The following is a 19,482-nucleotide window of genomic DNA, read 5'->3' on the forward strand; positions in this document are numbered from 1 at the left end:
GACAAGGAAATTACATTTGTTGATTGAACTTGCAAAATTTAAAAATAAAAACAAATTTCTTTCTATCTTTTTAAAAATTCTGATTAAATCTTTCTCAATGGGTGGGGTGGATGGCAGCAAGATTCTTTCGAGGTGAAGGTCTTTGCAAAGAATCTTCGCCTTTCTGTAGTAAGAAGAGACCTCACTGTTGGTTGCATGACCTCCTCTGCCCCTTCCCACATTTACTTTGGTACTTCCAAGTTTCGTACTAAGCCTCAAAGACTGACTGAAGTGAATATGATTGGTAATCAGCAATTTCTCAAAAATGGAAAGATTTTCCCATAATCTCTCCACATTCTCTGAGATGACTAATGAAGCCAGCCCAGGTCTGGCTAACTCCCTGAGTGATCATAGCAAAAAGATATTCTCAAAATAAAACAAGAAAAACTTTTTTATTAAATGTTTCTAGTTGATTTTGAGTATGTTCTATCCAACAGCATCCCTGACAACATTCATTTCTGGCATTTCAGTGCAAGTGGTAAAAATGACTTGGAACAAAAAACTTCATTCAGCAGCAATCCCTTGGCCCTAGCTATTGTTTGCCTGAGACCCACTACCATAAATGAAGAGGGGGAGGTTGATTTGATCATCCATGGTCAGAATCCTGCCGGAGTTTGGTTGGTATTGATATGACATCTAGCTAGTGGCCTTTTTCAAAGGACCCGTGGTTTTGAGCTATACCATGTGAGAAACCCATTTAAAATGAGTTTCTTTCTCTCTCCTGAGTCTACATTCAGTTCCTGATTTTGATTTTGTTGGCACAGGGTGAAATGGTCAATGATCCTGACACGTTCACCATTTGGAGTGAACTGGTCTACCCATTCTTCTTACTACTGATAGGGATAGAATAGCATAGTTATACAGGTAGTTGTAGAAGTCCCAGTAGGGGACTATAGATAGAGAGGGAAACCTAGGAAACTTTGGGAGACCACTGTAAGTTAATGATCGCTCAAGAAAGCTATTGGGGGCTTCCCTGGTGACGCAGCGGTTGAGAGTCCGCCTGCCGATGCAGGGGACGAGTGTTCGTGCCCCGGTCCGAGAAGATCCCACGTGTCGCGGAGCGGCTGGGCCCGTGAGCCATGGCCGCTGAGCCTGCGCGTCCGGAGCCTGTGCTCTGCAACGGGAGAGGCCACAACAGTGAGAGGCCCGCGTACCGCAAAAAAAAAAAAAAAAAAAAGATAGCTATTGGAACGTCGTGGAACAAAGCAGGCTTGCTTAACTATAAAGCCATAAATAAAAGCATGAGATATGCCCCAGGCCATTAGGTGGAAGAAAAATGTCACCACCCTTCTACTGATTTGAATAAGCGTTATGATAATCCTAGTTTGACCTCATAGGGTCAGACACTCTCCTGCCTGATACGAAGGAGGAATTAGTGATGTAAGCCTCATGTCTACTGGAAGAAGGCAGTCTTTTCCCTTCCCCCTTTCCTTTGACTATAAAATTGTAGCCCACTTAATCCTCAGGGCAGAGCTCCCTTGCCTGCCCGCTTGTGTCTCTTACAAGCATCCTATGTTAATAAATCTACTTCTTGCCTATCACTTTGCCTCTTGCTGAATTCCTTCTGTGCTGAGACACAAAGAACCTGAGCCTCAGTAAGTCCAGACACCAGATAAGTGATTCTAATTAAAGGACCGTGGGTTCGAGCCCCAATCTGGGCTTAGGCTGGTTTCGAGTCCCGGTACAGGGGTTCAAGTCCAAATCTGAGGTGCACGGTATCACAATTGAAGCATCAGCTTGAGTTGCATTGATTTAACTAGCTCTTCTGATGTCATGTAGGTACAGCTTTTTAAACTAGTAAAGCAGGCATTATGTGGCTAATAAAAACATTGGTTAATCTAAAAATCATGTACATTTAATCTTGGAATATGATTTTTACTTATGTATGAACATGGGTGTGTCTGATGTCCTAAGAATTCATTTCAAAGAAAATATTGATGCCCTAGAGTGAAAAATCTTCCAGACTTTCCATTTTAACCCTTACTTGGTTCTCCCTTTTTCTCATGTCCAGTCTCTGACTTGGGACAAGGTAGATCAGGAAAGCAGCTTCAGGACATTTCTGGGTTAGAAGTCTTTCTTTCACTTTTCATACTTATCATAATAAATTTTGGAAGTTCTGAGAGAACGAAGAAATTATATAGCAAACACAGCTTCTTTACTTTGCGTTTACTATGCGTTTTTAACATACATTCAGTTAAATATTTAAATATTTCCTTGGTGTCTATTGTGTGTCAGGCATTAAAGATACAGTGACAAATAAGACTTGCAAGATTTCTATTCTCATGGAGCTTAAATGTTAGTGAAGGGAGTCAGACAAAAAAAACAAACGAGATAACTTTAGAGGCAAATACTGTAAAGAAAAGGAACAGGATCTGGTGATGGGATGGGTGTAAAACTGATGCTACTTTACATTTGAATGTAACAAAGGAACCAGTCAGGTGACACTTTGGACAGTGTGGGAGCAGAGTGCCCAGCAAGTGCCAAGGCTAATAATAGTCGTTTATTATGAGGATTAAATGAGTTAACATGTGTAGAGTGCTTACAACAGTCCTTGGCATCCATCAATACTCACTGCTTTTCATTCTTTAAATAGTCCTTGAGTATCTACCAGGTTCCAGCCTTAGTGCTAGGTGCAGGGAATTAGAGCTGGAGATATTCCTGACTTTAGGGACCTTGCTCCAGACTCCAGGGTAGTGATTCTCAACGTGTGGTGTGCAGAACATCTGCACCTTACTCATTGGCCTTCCTTGTTCCCAATCTCCTTCCCCACGGAGTCTGACTAGATAGGCTTGGGAAGTGGAGCAAAAACCCAAATTTTCTACAAGCTTGCTCCAGTTGATGGTTAGGCCCTCTAAAGTTTGAGAACTATGACCCTACTGCATAGATTGTGACTAATTGGTTCTCTTCAGTACGACACATGTTACAGCATCAAATATGAGCAATTGCCCCAGTGTAAGGAGTATTGCACAGCGCTCGAGAGTAGCTCTGCCCAGTCTCCGGAGCCATAAATATCACGGGATTATGTTTCACAGTTAACATCCTGTAATCCCTAGACCTAATTTTTTTTTGTTGATCTTGAGCTGGCTGGGGATGTTGTGTGTTTTGGATTAACCTGCTTTTGGCCATGGTTTGGAAGGTTTGCCTGACACTCTTAAGTGTCTTTTAAAACCTGCCAAAGGAAGAAAAAGTCTTTTACCTTTTAGGAAGAATGTGCCAACCAATGTTTGCCAAAGCCTCTTGTAACCTGGAAGAACTTCTATTAGTAAGTAGATTAGCCTAACTGAAATTCCTCCCCTGAGCTCCTCCCCATACCTATTTTTAAAGTATAATGTCACCAAAAAGGGAGATGGGAAAGATTTATTTTCTCTCCTCTTAGCTTTCTAATAGAATGCATCCTATTCATTTTCTCACTTTAGAATGACTTATACACATTTCTAAAAGGTCTTAGAGTCAAGGATCTCAAAGAACATTGGATACAAGAACAGATTCATGCTGATCCACTTGAGGCTGAGTGATAACAGCCTCTAAAATCCAGACCAGATTCCAGGCAAGCTTATGCCTTAGATATGTGAGGCTTCTATTTTCTCATCAAATGCTTTCCTAAAAGGATGTTTCCTTTTTTGTTTCTTATTTTTCTCTCTTTACTAGCTTCAATCCATAGCTACTCAATAGCTACGGCCAGATAGAATGAAAGCAATGGAAAAAAGACTGCCCTTGAGCTTGAGGTCAGAACTGGTAAGGGTGAATGAATTAATGTAAAAAAAAATTTTTTTTTTTTAAGAAGACCAAACAGATGTAAATTTAAGGCAAATTAGAATCATAGCATCTTAGAACTGAGTGGGTGGTCAAAAGAAATCAAATTTTGTGGTTGCCAGCCTGTCAATTATTCAATTTTTTCTTTAAGTCTCCAGTTTGATGATGCCCCCTTGACAAAGACTATGAAGACTGGGTGAAATATGTAGGCTACGTAAAAACTGGTGAAACTCAAGATAAAGATCTGTTAATGCTCAGTCAGTGCCAATGAATGTTATAAATATGCAGGGCAATGAGAACCCAGTGCTGACACCAGAGAAAAAGAGTGCATTATACAAGAGCTGCTCCCCCTGAAAGAAAATTTTCTCTTGTAATTTTTATTAGATTTCAGCCAACATTATGGCTTTTTACATAAAAACAATTAGAAAGAGAAGATTCCTTTCTACTTTCTATTTTTTCCTTTGACTTAGCTATTTGTTCCATCTTTCCTCCATTCATTCAACAAAGATATGCTGAATGCTGTGTGCCAGGTAAAATTCTAATTGCTTGGGACACAGCAATAAAGAAGATGGAAAGGTCCCTGTCTTTATATGCCATGAGAATTTCATGTCTTCATCTATAAAAAATTGTAGCTAATTAGTATCCATCAGACAAACTAAAATATTGAAAAGGAGGCATTCTCTGAAAAAGGGGGACCTGACAAAGGAACCACATTTCCTTGGAATTTGGTGTCCCTTCAGTTTTCTCTACATATAAGTAAAATAATTCCTGTATCCATTTTTAGAATACTGTTTACTTAGTTTTGGTTCTATCCAGATTTACGGCGACTTTGGCTAAGTCTCTGTACCCCCAAAGGTTTTCTTGCTCTTAGCAATCATATATGGGTGATGCGATGATGGCACTGTCCCCAGATCTTTGCGGCCACATTCAGTACAATACAGCTGCCTGAAAGTTCAAGACTCTGGTTCCCACAAAAGAGCCACTGGCTCACAAACCAAGCACATTTCTTCCCTGTTTCCACTGTAACATTCTTTCCCAAGAGTATAAATCTCAGGCCAGTATTTAACATTCCTTTGAACTGAGCCATAGACTTTTACCTTACTTCTTGAAAGAGTGGAGAGCTAGGCTTCCATTATGCATATTTATAAACATGTCCTAGACAGAAGGCATGATTTTATAATTCTCCAGTCATGGGTTTTTGAAACTATTTTACAAAAGAATATTTTGAAACATCACACTGGATCAGGCTGATTGTCTGGTTCAGAATTCTATCTCAGAGTGGGAGTCCACATGGTGGTGGAATATCACTGTTGCTAAACATGGCTCAGCCTTAAAAAGGTGGTGACATATCCCAAATCCTCTTGAATTAAAAATTCCTTTCACTTTAAAAAATTAATTCTGAAATGAAATTAACTAACATGATTAGAGGATTATAAGTTTTAAAAAACTAATTCTACCCCAGGCTTCCCTATTTTGGAAAATGATATTACCACTTACCTATCTGGTTGCTCAGGCTCAAAGTTTAGGATATGTTCCTTTTTTTTTTGCATCAAAAATTCTGAGACCTTATATAGTCCTTTTAAAATTTAATATTTATTTTGACAAATGCATAATATTTTGAATTTAAGTTTTGGAAAGTTATGGTTATGACATTGCATAGATCACAAAGAATAATGTTGAAAACTAATCCTATTTCCCTAAAAAATAGTTTCTCAAAGTTACTGCGGTTTTTAAAGTCTGACCTTACTTGGACAGCAACAGTCTTTCCTCCTTCCTTCCTCCCTCCCTTCCTCCCTCCCTCCCTCCCTTCTTTCATGGTAGGAACAGATAACGTAAGATCTACCCTCTTAAGTTTTTAAAGGTATAGTACAGTATCATTAACCATAAACAAAATGTCCTTCAGCAGATCTCTAGAAATTATTCATCTCGCATAACTGACACTTTTATACCCACCGAACAGCACATCTCCATTTCCCCTACCCCCAGCCCCTCACAACCACCATTCTATTACTGTTTGTATGAGTTTGACTAGTTTATTTTATTTATTATTATTATTTTTTGTGGTATGCGGGCCTGTCACTGTTGTGGCCTCTCCGGTTGCGGAGCACAGGCTCCGGACGCGCAGGCTAAGAGGCCATGGCTCACGGGCCCAGCCGCTCTGCGGCATGTGGGATCTTCCCGGACACCCTGCATTGGCAGGTGGACTCTCAACCACTGCGCCACCAGGGAAGCCCGAGTTTGACTATTTTAAATACTGAGGAAACATTTTTCATATCAGCAAGTTTTAGGATCTCTCTATAAAAACGTATCCTGAGTCACTATTATTTAGGTACCATACCTTATTTTGAGGATCTTTATTTTAAAAATAACTTTATAGAAACGAGCTCTTTGAAGGAAAATTCTCATGTAAATTGTAACACATAATTACACTCAATCCAAAAGATCCTTTAATAGGTGCTGGAAATACCGATTTTTTCTGCTCAATCAGAGCTCAGCACCAAGCAAATAACCAACCTTTGTGTTTCTGTACCACTAGTATTTTGGTTTGATAACCAGCCTGCAGTGTTTGGTTTATTGAGGTTAGAAATGGTTTGGTAACTGAGAAGTCTTAGGTTAAAGAGTTAAAAGGCTTAGCAGTGAGCAGGTATTTAAATCCAAGGAAATCTGATAAAAGAAGTCTGGAGTGAGGGGGGTTGGACCTCAATCCACCAGCAAAGATTCAACTTTTCTGCAGGAGTGCTTTGGTGAGGACTCTTGGAAGACAGGAATATACAGGGGTGCAGAGTTCACGTGCACAAGCCAAGTGCAGCACTCAGGAAGAGAAGTGAAACATAGATCTCCCTGATTGAGCTCTACTTCTCTGCATTCACCATGAGTGTTATTATTACCACAAGCACGTCTGCATAATAGACCAGGAGATCTAACCTGCTGTTCTGTCTCCTTTCCCATGTGCAGGACAATTTGAGAACAACAAGTATGGTTACTTTCCATTATCTCCCTATTTGCTCTTGTGACAACATTCACTGGATAACTTGAGCAGTTCTCAAAAATTTAATCTGGCTTTAAAGAACTTCAAACCACGTGAACTCCATTTTAATTTTTTCTACTTTATAGATGAAGAAAGTGGGGCCCAGAGAGGTTAAGCAACCTGTCCAAAGTTGCACAGCAAGTTGGAAGTTGATTCCAAGTTGGTGCTGTTTTTGTTGCATTGTGGTGTCTTTGTGTAGGTAGATACATCTCTTTAGTTATTATACATGAGCTGATTTCATTTGGAAGAATCAGAAAAAATTAATTCTTCAGTATATATTTCATAAAAATTTTCAGACCCATATCTGGGAACTATTCACAGTAGTACCCCTTATCTGTGGGGGATATGGTCCAATACCCCCAGTGGATGCCTGAAACCTTGAATAGTACCAAACCCTATGTATTATGTTTTTTCCTATACCTACATACCTATGATAAAGTTTAATTTATAAATTAGTCACAGTAAGAGATTAACAACAATAACTAATAATAAAATAGAACAATTATATGGTTTAATGAAAGTTATGTGAATGTGGTCTCTCAAAATATCTTATTGTACAAAGTTAATGTCTTTTCCATCTTAATTAAGTACTTATCACATACTGTGGCCATAATTTTTGCAGTTTAAGGTGTGACAGCAAAACTAGCATGGATTTCTTTTTCCTTTTCACAATTTCACAGATAGAAAATTTGTTCTTTCTGTAGATCTTAGCAACCTCAGCATATGATTTTTTTCTTTCCTTATTAAGTCAAGAATTTCCCCTTTTTCATTTAGAAGAAGCACTTTATGGCTTCTCTTTGGCATATCTGAGTTGCCAGCATCACTACTCTGGGGCTTTGAGGTCATTATTAGGTAAAATAAGGGTGACTTGAACACAAGCACTGAGATACTGCCACGGTCGATCTGATAACTGAACCAGCTACTAAATGACTAACTGATGGGACAAAGGGATGATTAATATCCTGGGTGGCTCGGAGTGAGAGGGCATGAGATTTCATCATGCTACTCAGAACAGCATGCAATTTAAAAATTATGAATTGTTTATTTCTGGAATTTTCCATTTGATGTTTTCAGATGGTGGTTGACTGTAACAAACTGCAGAAAAGAAAACCATGGTAAAGATGGGACTACTGCGCGGGTACCAATTGTTTCCATTACCTGTGTATTTAAATTGCTGATATAAGAGAATATCTCTCCAGGAGCTGTCTAGGTTCAATTCCAGCTCTACCACTCTACCTCAGGCAAGTTTCTTAATTTCTTTGTACATCTGTAGTTGTATTTCCTGTTTATAAAGTGGGCATAATAATTGTATCTGTCTTATGGGGTTGCTGTGAATAACTGAACACAGATACAGTATTAGAACAGTGCCTAGCACAGAGTAAGTGATATACGCCTGTTTATTTCTACAGTGCCTAGGTACAAGTGTAGATAAGACCAGCATACTTTAGAGCTTGTTCTCAGAAGTTCTCATCTTGAACAGTTTGGTAAAAAGTAGTAGCTTCCAAATTAAAGCATCATTTCATTCAGCAGTCTCTAGATGCAGTAATTCAAAGCTATCACTAGATGGCAATTGTGATCCATTGTGACTTCAGAAGCAGTAGGCTTTAACAGATGGTTCAAACCCTAGAATTTGTTTTCTGTGCCCTGCAGCATTGTGAACTCGAGCTGTCCCTTGCCCACAACGTTGGTCTTTAACAGAACTGTTACGGTCAGCAAAGTCTGCCTTCTGTGGCCACTCTTGGGACTCACCAAAGGCACACAGTCTTCCTGATGGCAGCTTCACAGAAGCCTGGGTTTATTTGCCTCCACCCTACTGTGAATTTACTGTCTGCCAGGTGGCAAAAGGACAGTGTCAGGATATCCTGTGTTAAGAAGATTAATCACTGGTTCTCAAAGTCTGGTGCACCATCACCCCCAGCAGCCTCAGCATCACCTGGGAAATTATAAAAAATACAAATTCTTGGGCCCCATCTCAGACCCGCTGACCAGGAATCAGTTTTCACAAGCCCACCTGATGGTTCTGATCCCTGCTGAAGTTTGAGAACCACTGAGATGAACCAATGTTTAGCATCATATAAATGTTAGCACTGAGTGGGTCTTCAGAGAATATTTTGCCCAACTCATTCATTTTGCTAAGAAGGAGAGTGAGTCCAGGCAGTTAAATGACTCACTGAAGACCACAAGGTTAGTCTTGTGGCAGAGCCAGGGCCCAGGGCTGCCAAGTTGTATCCCCAAGCTCTTCCACTATATCCTTCACCCCTTTTCCCCTTCAAAACTGAGGCCACTAGGTACACATTCTAGCCTGATAACTACTTATGAAGAAAAAAAATCACTTATTTTTTTATATAGGAGTTAGTTCATTCATTTCAATAGGTGTTTCTATAGAGATACAAAAATATGTGTGTGAGGCACCTTCAGTTCCATGTGTACATGCGTGCATGTGCGTGCGTGCATGTGTGTGTTAGATGGGAGAGGGGGGAAATCAAGTAAAAAAAAGTCATGTCTCAATTGCTAGAAGAGGCATATTGCAGGGCACCCTGGGAAATGAGTGAATGCAGCTAAGTCAGGAGCAGGGATGAGGGAAGACAACTTAGAGGAGGGAATTTCATAGCTGAAGCCTGGCTGATGCGTTCACCAGGGGAAGTAGGGAAAGAACATTTGGAAAGGGGTCAGCATGTGCCATGAAACAGTGAGGGGAATCTCAAGAGTTTGGTTTGACTGAGGGCAAGGGTGTGTTTGGAGGAGTCATCGTGTTTTAAATAATAATATCACTACCAGGACTACTATCTGACACTTAGTGAATGTTAACTATGTGCCAAGCACTGAACTAAGCACTTTACAACTGTTACTGATTTAATCCTTAAACAGCTTTGTGAGAACCTACTCTTCTTCCTATTTTATAGATGACAGTACAAGTACATGCATTGTCCTATTTTCCTTAAAATCAAGTGTTACTATTTCAGTTTCTTAGACAAACTTAGAAAAAGAGTCTTAATATGTACTTGTTCCAGGACAATCTCCATAACGTGTAGTATGTATTTTGGGGGGGATGAGGAATATGTTTTTAATACATATAATTTTATTATAAGCATATTTTTCATAAATGCATAAAATCAGGAGGATTTTGACACCCTTCCTTTTTTAACTCAAGTAATGAATGTCCCATTATTCTTTGGTCTATCAGCAACTGTGGAAGTAGCCAGGATAATAGATGATTTGTGTCTGAAAAGTGGCAAAGAAAGCTCCTTTCAATTATTTGACTCACTGAAGAAAGGAAGCTGAGTAATGAGTGAGTGATCTAGTCTGAAATCATTGGCTTTGTTATGCTTTTGGTTTTTACTTTATAGGCATTCACTGTGAATGTGTTTTTCATATATTATATGAATTAGCCAATATTAGTATATTTTCTTCCTTGCCCAGGAGTACCCACAACCAAACTATCAAGTTCTGGTAGGATTTGAAATACCTACTCCTTCCTATGAAAGCTTACAGAAATTCCTGGATACTTTGGGATATTTTTCAGTGGTTTCACTTTTTCCTGAGAAAATAATCTATGCTTCTTAGTTTTCTCATCTGTAAAATACTGGTATTGGATGAGATAGTCTAGAAGGTCCCTTTCAGCTCTAATGGTCTGTGGATTTATGATTTAATGATCAAATGACACAAGGAACTCATTTCTGAGTTTTCTTTGTAGTAAAATTTTAGTGTTGTTGTCATAAAAGAAGTTAGCAGACTAAATATTTCTCCATGAATATTTGAAAGAGATGCCTAAAACAGCTCTATATTTCACTTTTTAGCATCACTAAGACCCTATCCTGCTCAAAAATATGATTATATAATATATTCTCACATGACATTTTATACATCTCAAGGTCTAAGGCCAGTTTTAAGTAGATACCGTTAGAAATGATTTATGGTCAGTTTGTTTTACGGTGAAGAGGTACACTTCACATGATGCTCTGCTTTTCTGATTGCTGCAATAACAACTTTGAGCTTTAAGAGCTCATATTACAACCTTGATCTTTATACTCATGTTCACAGCTGAGGGTAAATTGCTTTCTCAAGAAAATCTAGAAAACCCAATCTTACCTTTCACCCTCACTGTCTAGAGAAACTGAGTAGTCCACAGGTTGCTTTATCTTGAATCAATGAAAGGGCAATAATGACTGGAAAGAAAAACCTATAAAATATATTATTATTTTAAAATTTTTGTGATTGAGAACAAAATTTGCATTTTAATGCTCCCCCCAAGATAATTTTTGCCTTTCTCATTTGCAATCAATTTTGGAATTGATTAACAATAAATTTTCTATTCACTTATTATAAAAGCAATACCCTGCTTATTCTGTAATTATTATAAAAAAGTATAAATAAGTACAGAAATATCTAAAATTCTGCTACCTAGAGTTGGCTATTGTTAATATTTTTTAAAATGTCATTCCAGGTAAGCATGAACATTAAGAAACTGGCAATAAGTTATATATTTGAAATCTTTAAAAATATTAATATGTGATTAGCTTACATACACAATTTTTAATGTCAGCCTTCAAAGGTAACATATTATTTTTATTGTATAAAAAGTTATAAAACTCTTCAATTTTCACTGTTTTGTGATTTTCAGTGCCATTTTGATTATTTGGCATCATTTCTTCTTTTTCCAGAAAATATTTAAGGTTATTTCAGCCTACTTTCCTCCAAGTGGGTATTATGCATAGAGAAAAACAAAGCTCTGAAACTCATATTATATAGTTTTGTTTTACATTAGACCTTTGCTTTATAAATAATAGGTAAGTTTTAACACACTGGAGAACATTGCTATAAAAATTTCTATCGTAACATAAAGAAACCTTTAGAAAGTGAAGAGTAATTCCTCCTTCATATAATCTTGTTTATAAGCATGTATTTTTCAAAAACATGTTCACAAGTCTGCCAACTTGTGTCCTCTTTGAGGGCAGAGCTCTGTTCTTATTGCCCAATATTCCCTCATATTCTAATACTGTCTCCAAAGCTCACATTGTGACTTCAAACAGCACTGACCTAAGAGGCAGTAATGGTTAAGAATTTTTAACCATTAAAAGTTGGTTCTGCTCTCTGCTGCTAATTTTTAAATCCCTAAATGAGATAATCTTGGTCTAACTCTTAGTATAGTGCCTGAGACTGCATAATAAATGCCAAATAGATTTTACTTTTCAGTATTGTGGGCTATTTTTTTTTAACATCTTTATTGGAGTATAATTGCTTTACAATTGTGTGTTAGTTTCTGCTTTATAACAAAGTGAATCAGCTATATGTATACATACATCCCCATATCTCCTCCCTCTTGCGTCTCCCTCTCACCCTCCCTATGCCACCCCTCTAGGTGGTCACAAAGCACTGAGCTGATCTCCCTGTGCTATGCGGCTGCTTCCCACTAGCTATCTATTTTACATTTGGTAGTGTACATATGTCCATGCCACTCTTTCACTTCGTCCCAGCTTACCCTTCCCCCTCCCTGTGTCCTCAAGTCCATTCTCTACATCTGCGTCTTTATTCTTGTCCTGCCCCTAGGTTCTTCATAACTTTTTTTTTTTAGATTCCATATATATGTGTTAGCATATGGTATTTGTTTTTCTCTTTCTGACTTATTTCATTCTGTATGACAGACTCTAGGTCCATCCACCTCATTACAAGTAACTCAATTTTGTTTCTTTTTATGGCTGAGTAATATCCCATTGTAGATATGTGCCACATCTTCTTTATCCATTCATCTGTTGATGGACACTTAGCGTGCTTCCATGTCCTGGCTATTGTAAATAGAGCTGCAATGAACATTGTGGTACATGACTCTTTTTGAATTATGGTTTTCTCCATATATATGCCCAGTAGTGGGATTGCTGGGTCATATGGTAGTTCTAGTTTTAGTTTTTTTAAGGAACCTCCACACTGTTCTCCATAGTGGCTGTATCAATTTACATTCCCACCAACAGTGCATGAGGGTTCCGTTTTCTCCACACCCTCTCCAGCATTTATTGTTTGTAGGTTTTTTGATGATGGCCATTCTGACTGGTGTGAAGTGATACCTCATTGTAGTTTTGCTACAGTTGCTTCATTTGCAAATATTTTCTCCCATTCTGAGGGTTGTATTTTCATCTTGTTTATGGTCTCCTTTGCTGTGCAAAAGCTTTGAAGTTTCATTAGGTCCCATTTGTTTATTTTTGTTTTTATTTCCATTTCTCTAGGAGGTGGGTCAAAAAGGATCTTGCTGTGATTTATGTCATAGAATGTTCTTCCTATGTTTTCCTCTAAGAGTTTGATAGTGTCTGGCCTTACATTTAGGTCTTTGATCCATTTGGAGTTTATTTTTGTGTATGGTGTTAGGGAGTGTTCTAATTTCATTCTTTTACATATAGCTGTCCAGTTTTCCCAGCACCACTTATTGAAGAGGCTGTCTTTTCTCCATTGTATATTCTTGCCTCCTTTATCAAAGATAAGGTGACCACATGTGCATGGGTTTATCTATGGGCTTTCTATCCTGTTCCATTGATCTGTATTTCTGTTTTTATGCCAGTACCATACTGTCTTGATGACTGTAGCTTTGTAGTATAGTCTGAAGTCAGGGAGCCTGATTATTGTCTTTTGCTATATATTTTTTTTTCTCCTAAATATGAACCCATTTTTCCTGAGGACTTTCACTTAGATTTTTCAAAGCAGAAATAAGCTACTTATTTAGGGATTATATATAAAATATCTTAAAGAGTTGGTAGGGGGAATAAAATATACTCTATTTTATAATAAATTTATATATAGTTATTATTTTACATTGCCTATATCACCTAATAGTCCAATGTCTCATTCACTCAGAATGTTTAATGGGAACACATTTTAAAATAAGGTGTGCTACAGAGTCATAAATATAATTTATAGTTCTTTCCAAGGTTTTTTTTTTTTTTTTTTTTTTTTGTGGTACACAGGCCTCTCACTGCTGTGGCCTCTCCCGTTGCGGAGCACAGGCTCCAGACATGCAGACTCAGAGGCCATGGCTCACGGGCCCAGCCGCACCGCGGCATGTGGGATCCTCCCGGACCAGGGCACGAACCCACGTCCCCCGCATCGGCAGGTAGACTCTCAACCACTGCGCCACCAGGGAAGCCCCCCAAGGTACTTTTACTCTAAGCTTTTCAATCATTCTACAAGTATAAAATGAGACCTTTTAATGAATGAGGAATTTGAGGCATCAACTAACAAAGTCTGACTTTCCTCCTGCCTATAAAAGATGGGTAAGAATGACTGAATTATTGTTGCAAATCTACATTGCTCTATGTTTGACAGAGTCTTTGGAAATTGGTCTCAGCTACATCAAGACAGGTGTATAAAGAAGTCCAGGTCTGTGAAATCCGTACTGTGGACTCTGAACAATGGAATCCTTTAGTCCAGTTCTGACCAACAGAAACAATAGCCATGTATGTGACTTTACATTTTCTGGTAGTCACATTAAAAAAGTTAAAGAAACAGGTGTAATTAATTTTAATAACATAGTTTATTTAACTCAATATATCAAAAATATTATCATTTTGATGTGGAATCAATATAAAAATATTAATGAGATAGCTTACATTATTTTTTTTGTTCAAGGTCTTAGAAATTCTATGTGTAAATTTACAATCAAGTACATGTCAATTGGGACTAGCCACATTTCAAGTGCTATATCTCCCCATGTGGCTCATGGCTACCATATTGGACAGCCCAGCTTTGGAGGTACCATAGCATGGCAGTGTGGCGTAGAGAAAAGGCGACAAAGACCAGCTTGGAATCCTCATATATGTCTGTTCCTCGCTCTGACATTTGATATTGAGATGACTGTGAACAATTGATTTAGTGTCTCTGGGTCTTAGGAGGCTGTGAGGAAGGTCAAATAATATATCATATTTGAAAGTGCTGTGTAAGATCATAAAGCACCATGCATGTGTAAGGCATTATAACCCCCTTTTATTGTAGATTTACTCTCATGACTTGCACAAGGCCACATTCCCAGTTGGTAGGAGAATCAAGGATAGAATCTGGGGCTTCTGACTTCTAGCCATCTGCTTCAACTATTGGCTGTTCCTAACTTGCTGGCTTAAAAATAAAACCCAAACGTTTTTGTTTTTAAAAAATGAGGAAGGAAGAGAGTGGCAGCAAGAAGTAAATTCCATATTAAATGGTTAGGGTCTTCTTGGCCACTGTCATAATGTTCTGCAGTAAAATTATACATACAGGATATTTATATACTTATATATCAGCATTACAACCATCAAGGATTGGACTTTATTGCTGTCATATAATACAAAACCCTACGTTCTTCAATGTTTCGAACAACTTCTAAATTGAAGTGTGGTTTCCCCACTCTATTTATCTCCAAAATATAGTACAACCACAAGAAAGCCCTTCCACACTGGGCTTGATTAATAAAACAGATATGGATCAGTTCAGCAGGTTTTCCATGGATATTTTTGGTTACAGATGTAGCTCATTAATCCACATGTGTGAGACACCATCTCTCTAGTGTGAATCCAAGAGACACATTAATCTCTGAACAGAAAGTGGAAATAATTCAGTTCAATTCAGAATATTATTTAGTGCTTACTGTGTGTAAGACACATCAGGTATTTTAAGGAGCAAATGGAGCTTGTTTCTCTGATAAATGTCACTTAGAAATATGTTATTCAACTTGAGGAAAATATGGAATCTACCAAACTGTCTATGATATATGATTCAGGAATCTATATTTTCAGAAGGTATAAAGATGATCAGAAAGGAAATTCCAGATTATCCAAAAACTAATTTAAAAACTTACATTCTTTACTTTTGGAGGGCATACAGAGGATTACTTATTATGATCTATTTCCCTAAATGTAAGTCTGTCATAGTTTTCATATTTAAATTTTTGGGTCATTTTCTACATTTGTTTCAAATGAATTTCTTCCTAGAACTTAAAAACCACATGAAATATTTAGTTTTATACTATGTGAAATTAAGCATATGCCAAGTTCATTTTCACTGAGAAGACATGCATTCAAGTTCTTTGTTCCCTTTCAGTCAAAATTCCTCCTTAAAAATGACTTTCATCTGGTTATTTTTTACTAGAAAACTATCAGAATATAAGCTTCAGTTCTGCCTGAATTGACTATGTTAAATAAATATAATTTTTATTTTCACTTGCTGAATCATTGCTGTTGACCATTGAATGAAATCGTTTATTGAACAACCTTTACATTTCCTTGCTTTTGCATCCTAGTTTAAAAACAAAGTTTAATTTTTTAAAAGTTCAATAAAATGTATTTTTGATATTTCCATCATAACTTTAAAAACAATTCCTTTCCTCTGCCCTATAATAACCACCTTCTGCATTTTTATGATTTACTTTAACATTATTATTGTAATTTTTTACTGGGTGAGCCCATCAGTGCCCTTGGCAGCAAGATTTTGTTACAAGAAATCCAGAAGCAGCTGAGCTTTAGTTGGCTGCAACAGTTATACAGTTTCTCTGGATTGAGTTCAGAACCTTACCCTGACATTATGAATGTAACACACGTCAGGCATCCTCCTTCAGCTTCTCCAAAATATGTGATTGGCTTGAGTTCTATGACCTGTTGCTTAAATGAGCATATATTTTTTAATTCAGTGGTTTTGCATTATAAATATTTCATTTGGTTAACATCTGGCCTTGATAGAGTTAGTGGTGCCCGTAGTAAAATGTGATACATTAGGAAAATGAATAATGTATTTGCATTTCTCCAGGAACTCTGAATGGATTCATTCTAGACAGGATGTGGTCATGTGCATTAACTATAGGGCTAGATACTGTGTTTTTCTTTTTGTTCAAGTGCACCTCCAGCAAGAACACAAAAATCTGAGGAATCTTAACTATTCATTCTTTCAATTACTAAATAAAATTAAGTAGACTATAAAAAGCCATTGTACTATTAAATATTAGGAAACTTTGAGTTGTGTGTCCAGAAGTCACACTTAAGACCAGGCAAGGGTAATATGCATAAGATGGCTGTGGATACTATGAGATAATGTCTACTCGTCAGAAATGTATGATATTTTTTTCTGTCGAAGTTCAAAAGTTAATGATGTACTTTACATTTTAATTGCTTCTACTGAGAGATCTGTTAAGGAGTAAAAGAAATTCTGGCATGCTGTTATTATTTTTCACTGTTGATATATTCAATATTGTATATAAATGAAACCATATACATTATATCATGCTCTGTTTCATACTTCCTAGATTGTCTTTAGGAAAATTTAGTACATGGCACTTCAGTCATCTGAAAGGAATCATTTCTTTTTTTTTTTAACATCTTTATTGGAGTATAATTGCTTTACAATGGTGTGTTAGTTTCTGCTTTATAACAAAGTGAATCAGCTATATGTATACATATATCCCTATATCTCCTCCCTCTTGGTGTCTCCCTCCCACCCTCCCTATCCCACTGCTCTAGGTGGTCACAAAGCACCGAGCTGATCTCCCTGTGCTATGCAGCTGCTTCCCACTAGCTATCTATTTTACATTTGGTAGTATAGGAATCATTTCTTCATTACAACTCATAAAACTGTAAAGTATCAGCCAGAAAAAAATTGGGCCAATTAAGAGAAATTTGATAATGGTAGAAAAGCACATACAGACATGACTGAGAGATGATAAGATTATTTTAATTTTCCCATTTGCACTGGAATTATTTATTTTACAAATCTCCAGATCTTTTATTACTTAAAACCCTCTGCTGAATTATGAAAAGAAGCTTAAGTTAGCAATTTTCCTTTGCAAAATCTAGCTTCTAGCATCTGGTGAACACTTGGATATCTAGTCAGGTCCTCTGGCAATGATTATTTTAAGACTCTATTCAACATGCCTGGGCTTAAAAATCAGCTCGAATCACACTCTGCACATGTATTTTACTCTCAGGGATTTAAAAACCTGGCATTAGTAGCGATGGTCTCAAGGCTTTTGCAGTGGAGATGAAGGTGGGAGATAGGACCTGCAGGCAGGCCAGGTACCCCAGGGTCTGCCAACAGCCCCTGTCTCCCGAACAGCGACAGTGAGTTCCGCCACCGCAGCTGCCGCGCCTGTGGACCACGGCCCCCAGGCCACCGCGCCCTCCATGGCTTCTCACACTTACATATAGACTCGGCCCGCCTGCGGAATCGAGGACTACCGTCCGTGCTTGTGCCTTCCTGTGGCACGTCTGGGGTTGGTTTCTGTCTCTTCACCCGACGCTACTCCACTTCCGGAACAGCTTCTGAAGTAGAAAAAAAAGAGGATACTTTTACTCAATTGGAAAGACAACAAGAAGCTGGATTATGATCAAAGTGTATTGTTTTGGGATCATAGGAGAAATTACATTCCAGCAATGTATAAAGACACACTTCAATAAAAGATGCTGTTATTGACCGAAATGTAAGTGCACATTTAGTTGATATTAGAGGTCTTTGTATGCTGATTAGGAGAGAGAATAATTTTTTGTATTTCTGTGTATGCAAATATGCACTTATTTATTTTTACACATATACTATATATAGCTTTTGTCCAAATAAACCTTTTTTTTAGTATACAGTTATTGCTTTTCATGGTTATATTATGTGCTAGGTTCCCATTAATTTAATTTCCATTAATACAGGTTACACATAATTTAGAAAGGATGTGGACAGTTGCTACAGAGGAAGGAAATTTATAAGGAAGTAATACCTCAGGGAGAAAAGTTAGGTTTATTTAAGAGGAGTGATCTCTGCCATCAACACATTTCCATCCAATTTGCATACAGTAGTATTCGAGTTAGAAATTATTCTCTATTATGTATCAAATCAGGTCTGGTAGAGCTTTAATTCAGCAATACTTTCAGGTTTTGTCTGAGCTTTTGATGTAATTTAGTTGAGTATGCTTTATAAACCATGTGTAATTTAGACTTTTTACGAGTCATATGGGACTTCTCCCCATTTAAACTGAATTTCAGAAATTTAACTCTGTGTTTTGCATAGTAGATAGTCTCTATTTTGTTTTGGTATATTTCACAGAGACTTGTTCAGGAAATATTATTTATATTTGTTGTTCAAAAAAGATTTAAACAGGGAAGCTTTAGACACTTAGATAAATAAAAAGATTTGAAAGCCAGGATTGGTCGATTAGGAAATAAGTGCAGAATTGGGTATCTAATTTAGAATTTCTGCAATGTGATATATTCTAGAACAGTACTATTCAGTAAAACTTTCTGTGATAAAGGAAATGTTCTCATTTTGCACTGTTCAATATGGTAGCCACTAGCCACAAATGGCTATTTAAGCACTTCAAACGTGGCTAGTACATTTGAGCAATTGAATTTTTAGTTTTATTTAATTTTAATTAATTTGGATTTAAATATCCACTTGTGGGTAATGGCTACTATATTGGAGAGTATAGTTCTGGACTTTACCTGTATTCTGTGTTCAACACAAAATGAAGAACTACTTGAATGGTTCTAGCTGCTGAATGTCTATAAAACACGAGTGTACTCAAAACACAAGGCCCAACCTCTGACGTGTACTCGGGCCTGACGGGTGGACCCAGCAGCATTCTGAACTTTGGCTCAACTTGTGGATATTCAGACATAAATAAAGTTTGGGCTAACCATAGGTGATTTGAGAACCTTTTGTCTCTGGAAAGCCAT

At 37.5% G+C, this 19,482-nt stretch overlaps 1 protein-coding gene across 4 annotated transcripts in view; it reads right to left on the minus strand.

Moving 5' to 3' along the window:
- Window positions 1-19,482, minus strand: part of COL8A1 (collagen type VIII alpha 1 chain) — a 154,982-nt gene that overhangs the window by 38,715 nt on the left and 96,785 nt on the right. For all 4 annotated transcript variants that reach the window (XM_032630264.1, XM_032630265.1, XM_032630263.1 and 1 more), the window contains one exon: window positions 17,962-18,081. The gene's annotated coding sequence lies outside the window, so the exon portion shown is untranslated. The remainder of the gene's footprint in view (window positions 1-17,961; window positions 18,082-19,482) is intronic.

Source organism: Phocoena sinus, chromosome 4 (assembly GCF_008692025.1).
Source record: "Phocoena sinus isolate mPhoSin1 chromosome 4, mPhoSin1.pri, whole genome shotgun sequence".
NCBI lineage: Eukaryota > Metazoa > Chordata > Mammalia > Artiodactyla > Phocoenidae > Phocoena > Phocoena sinus.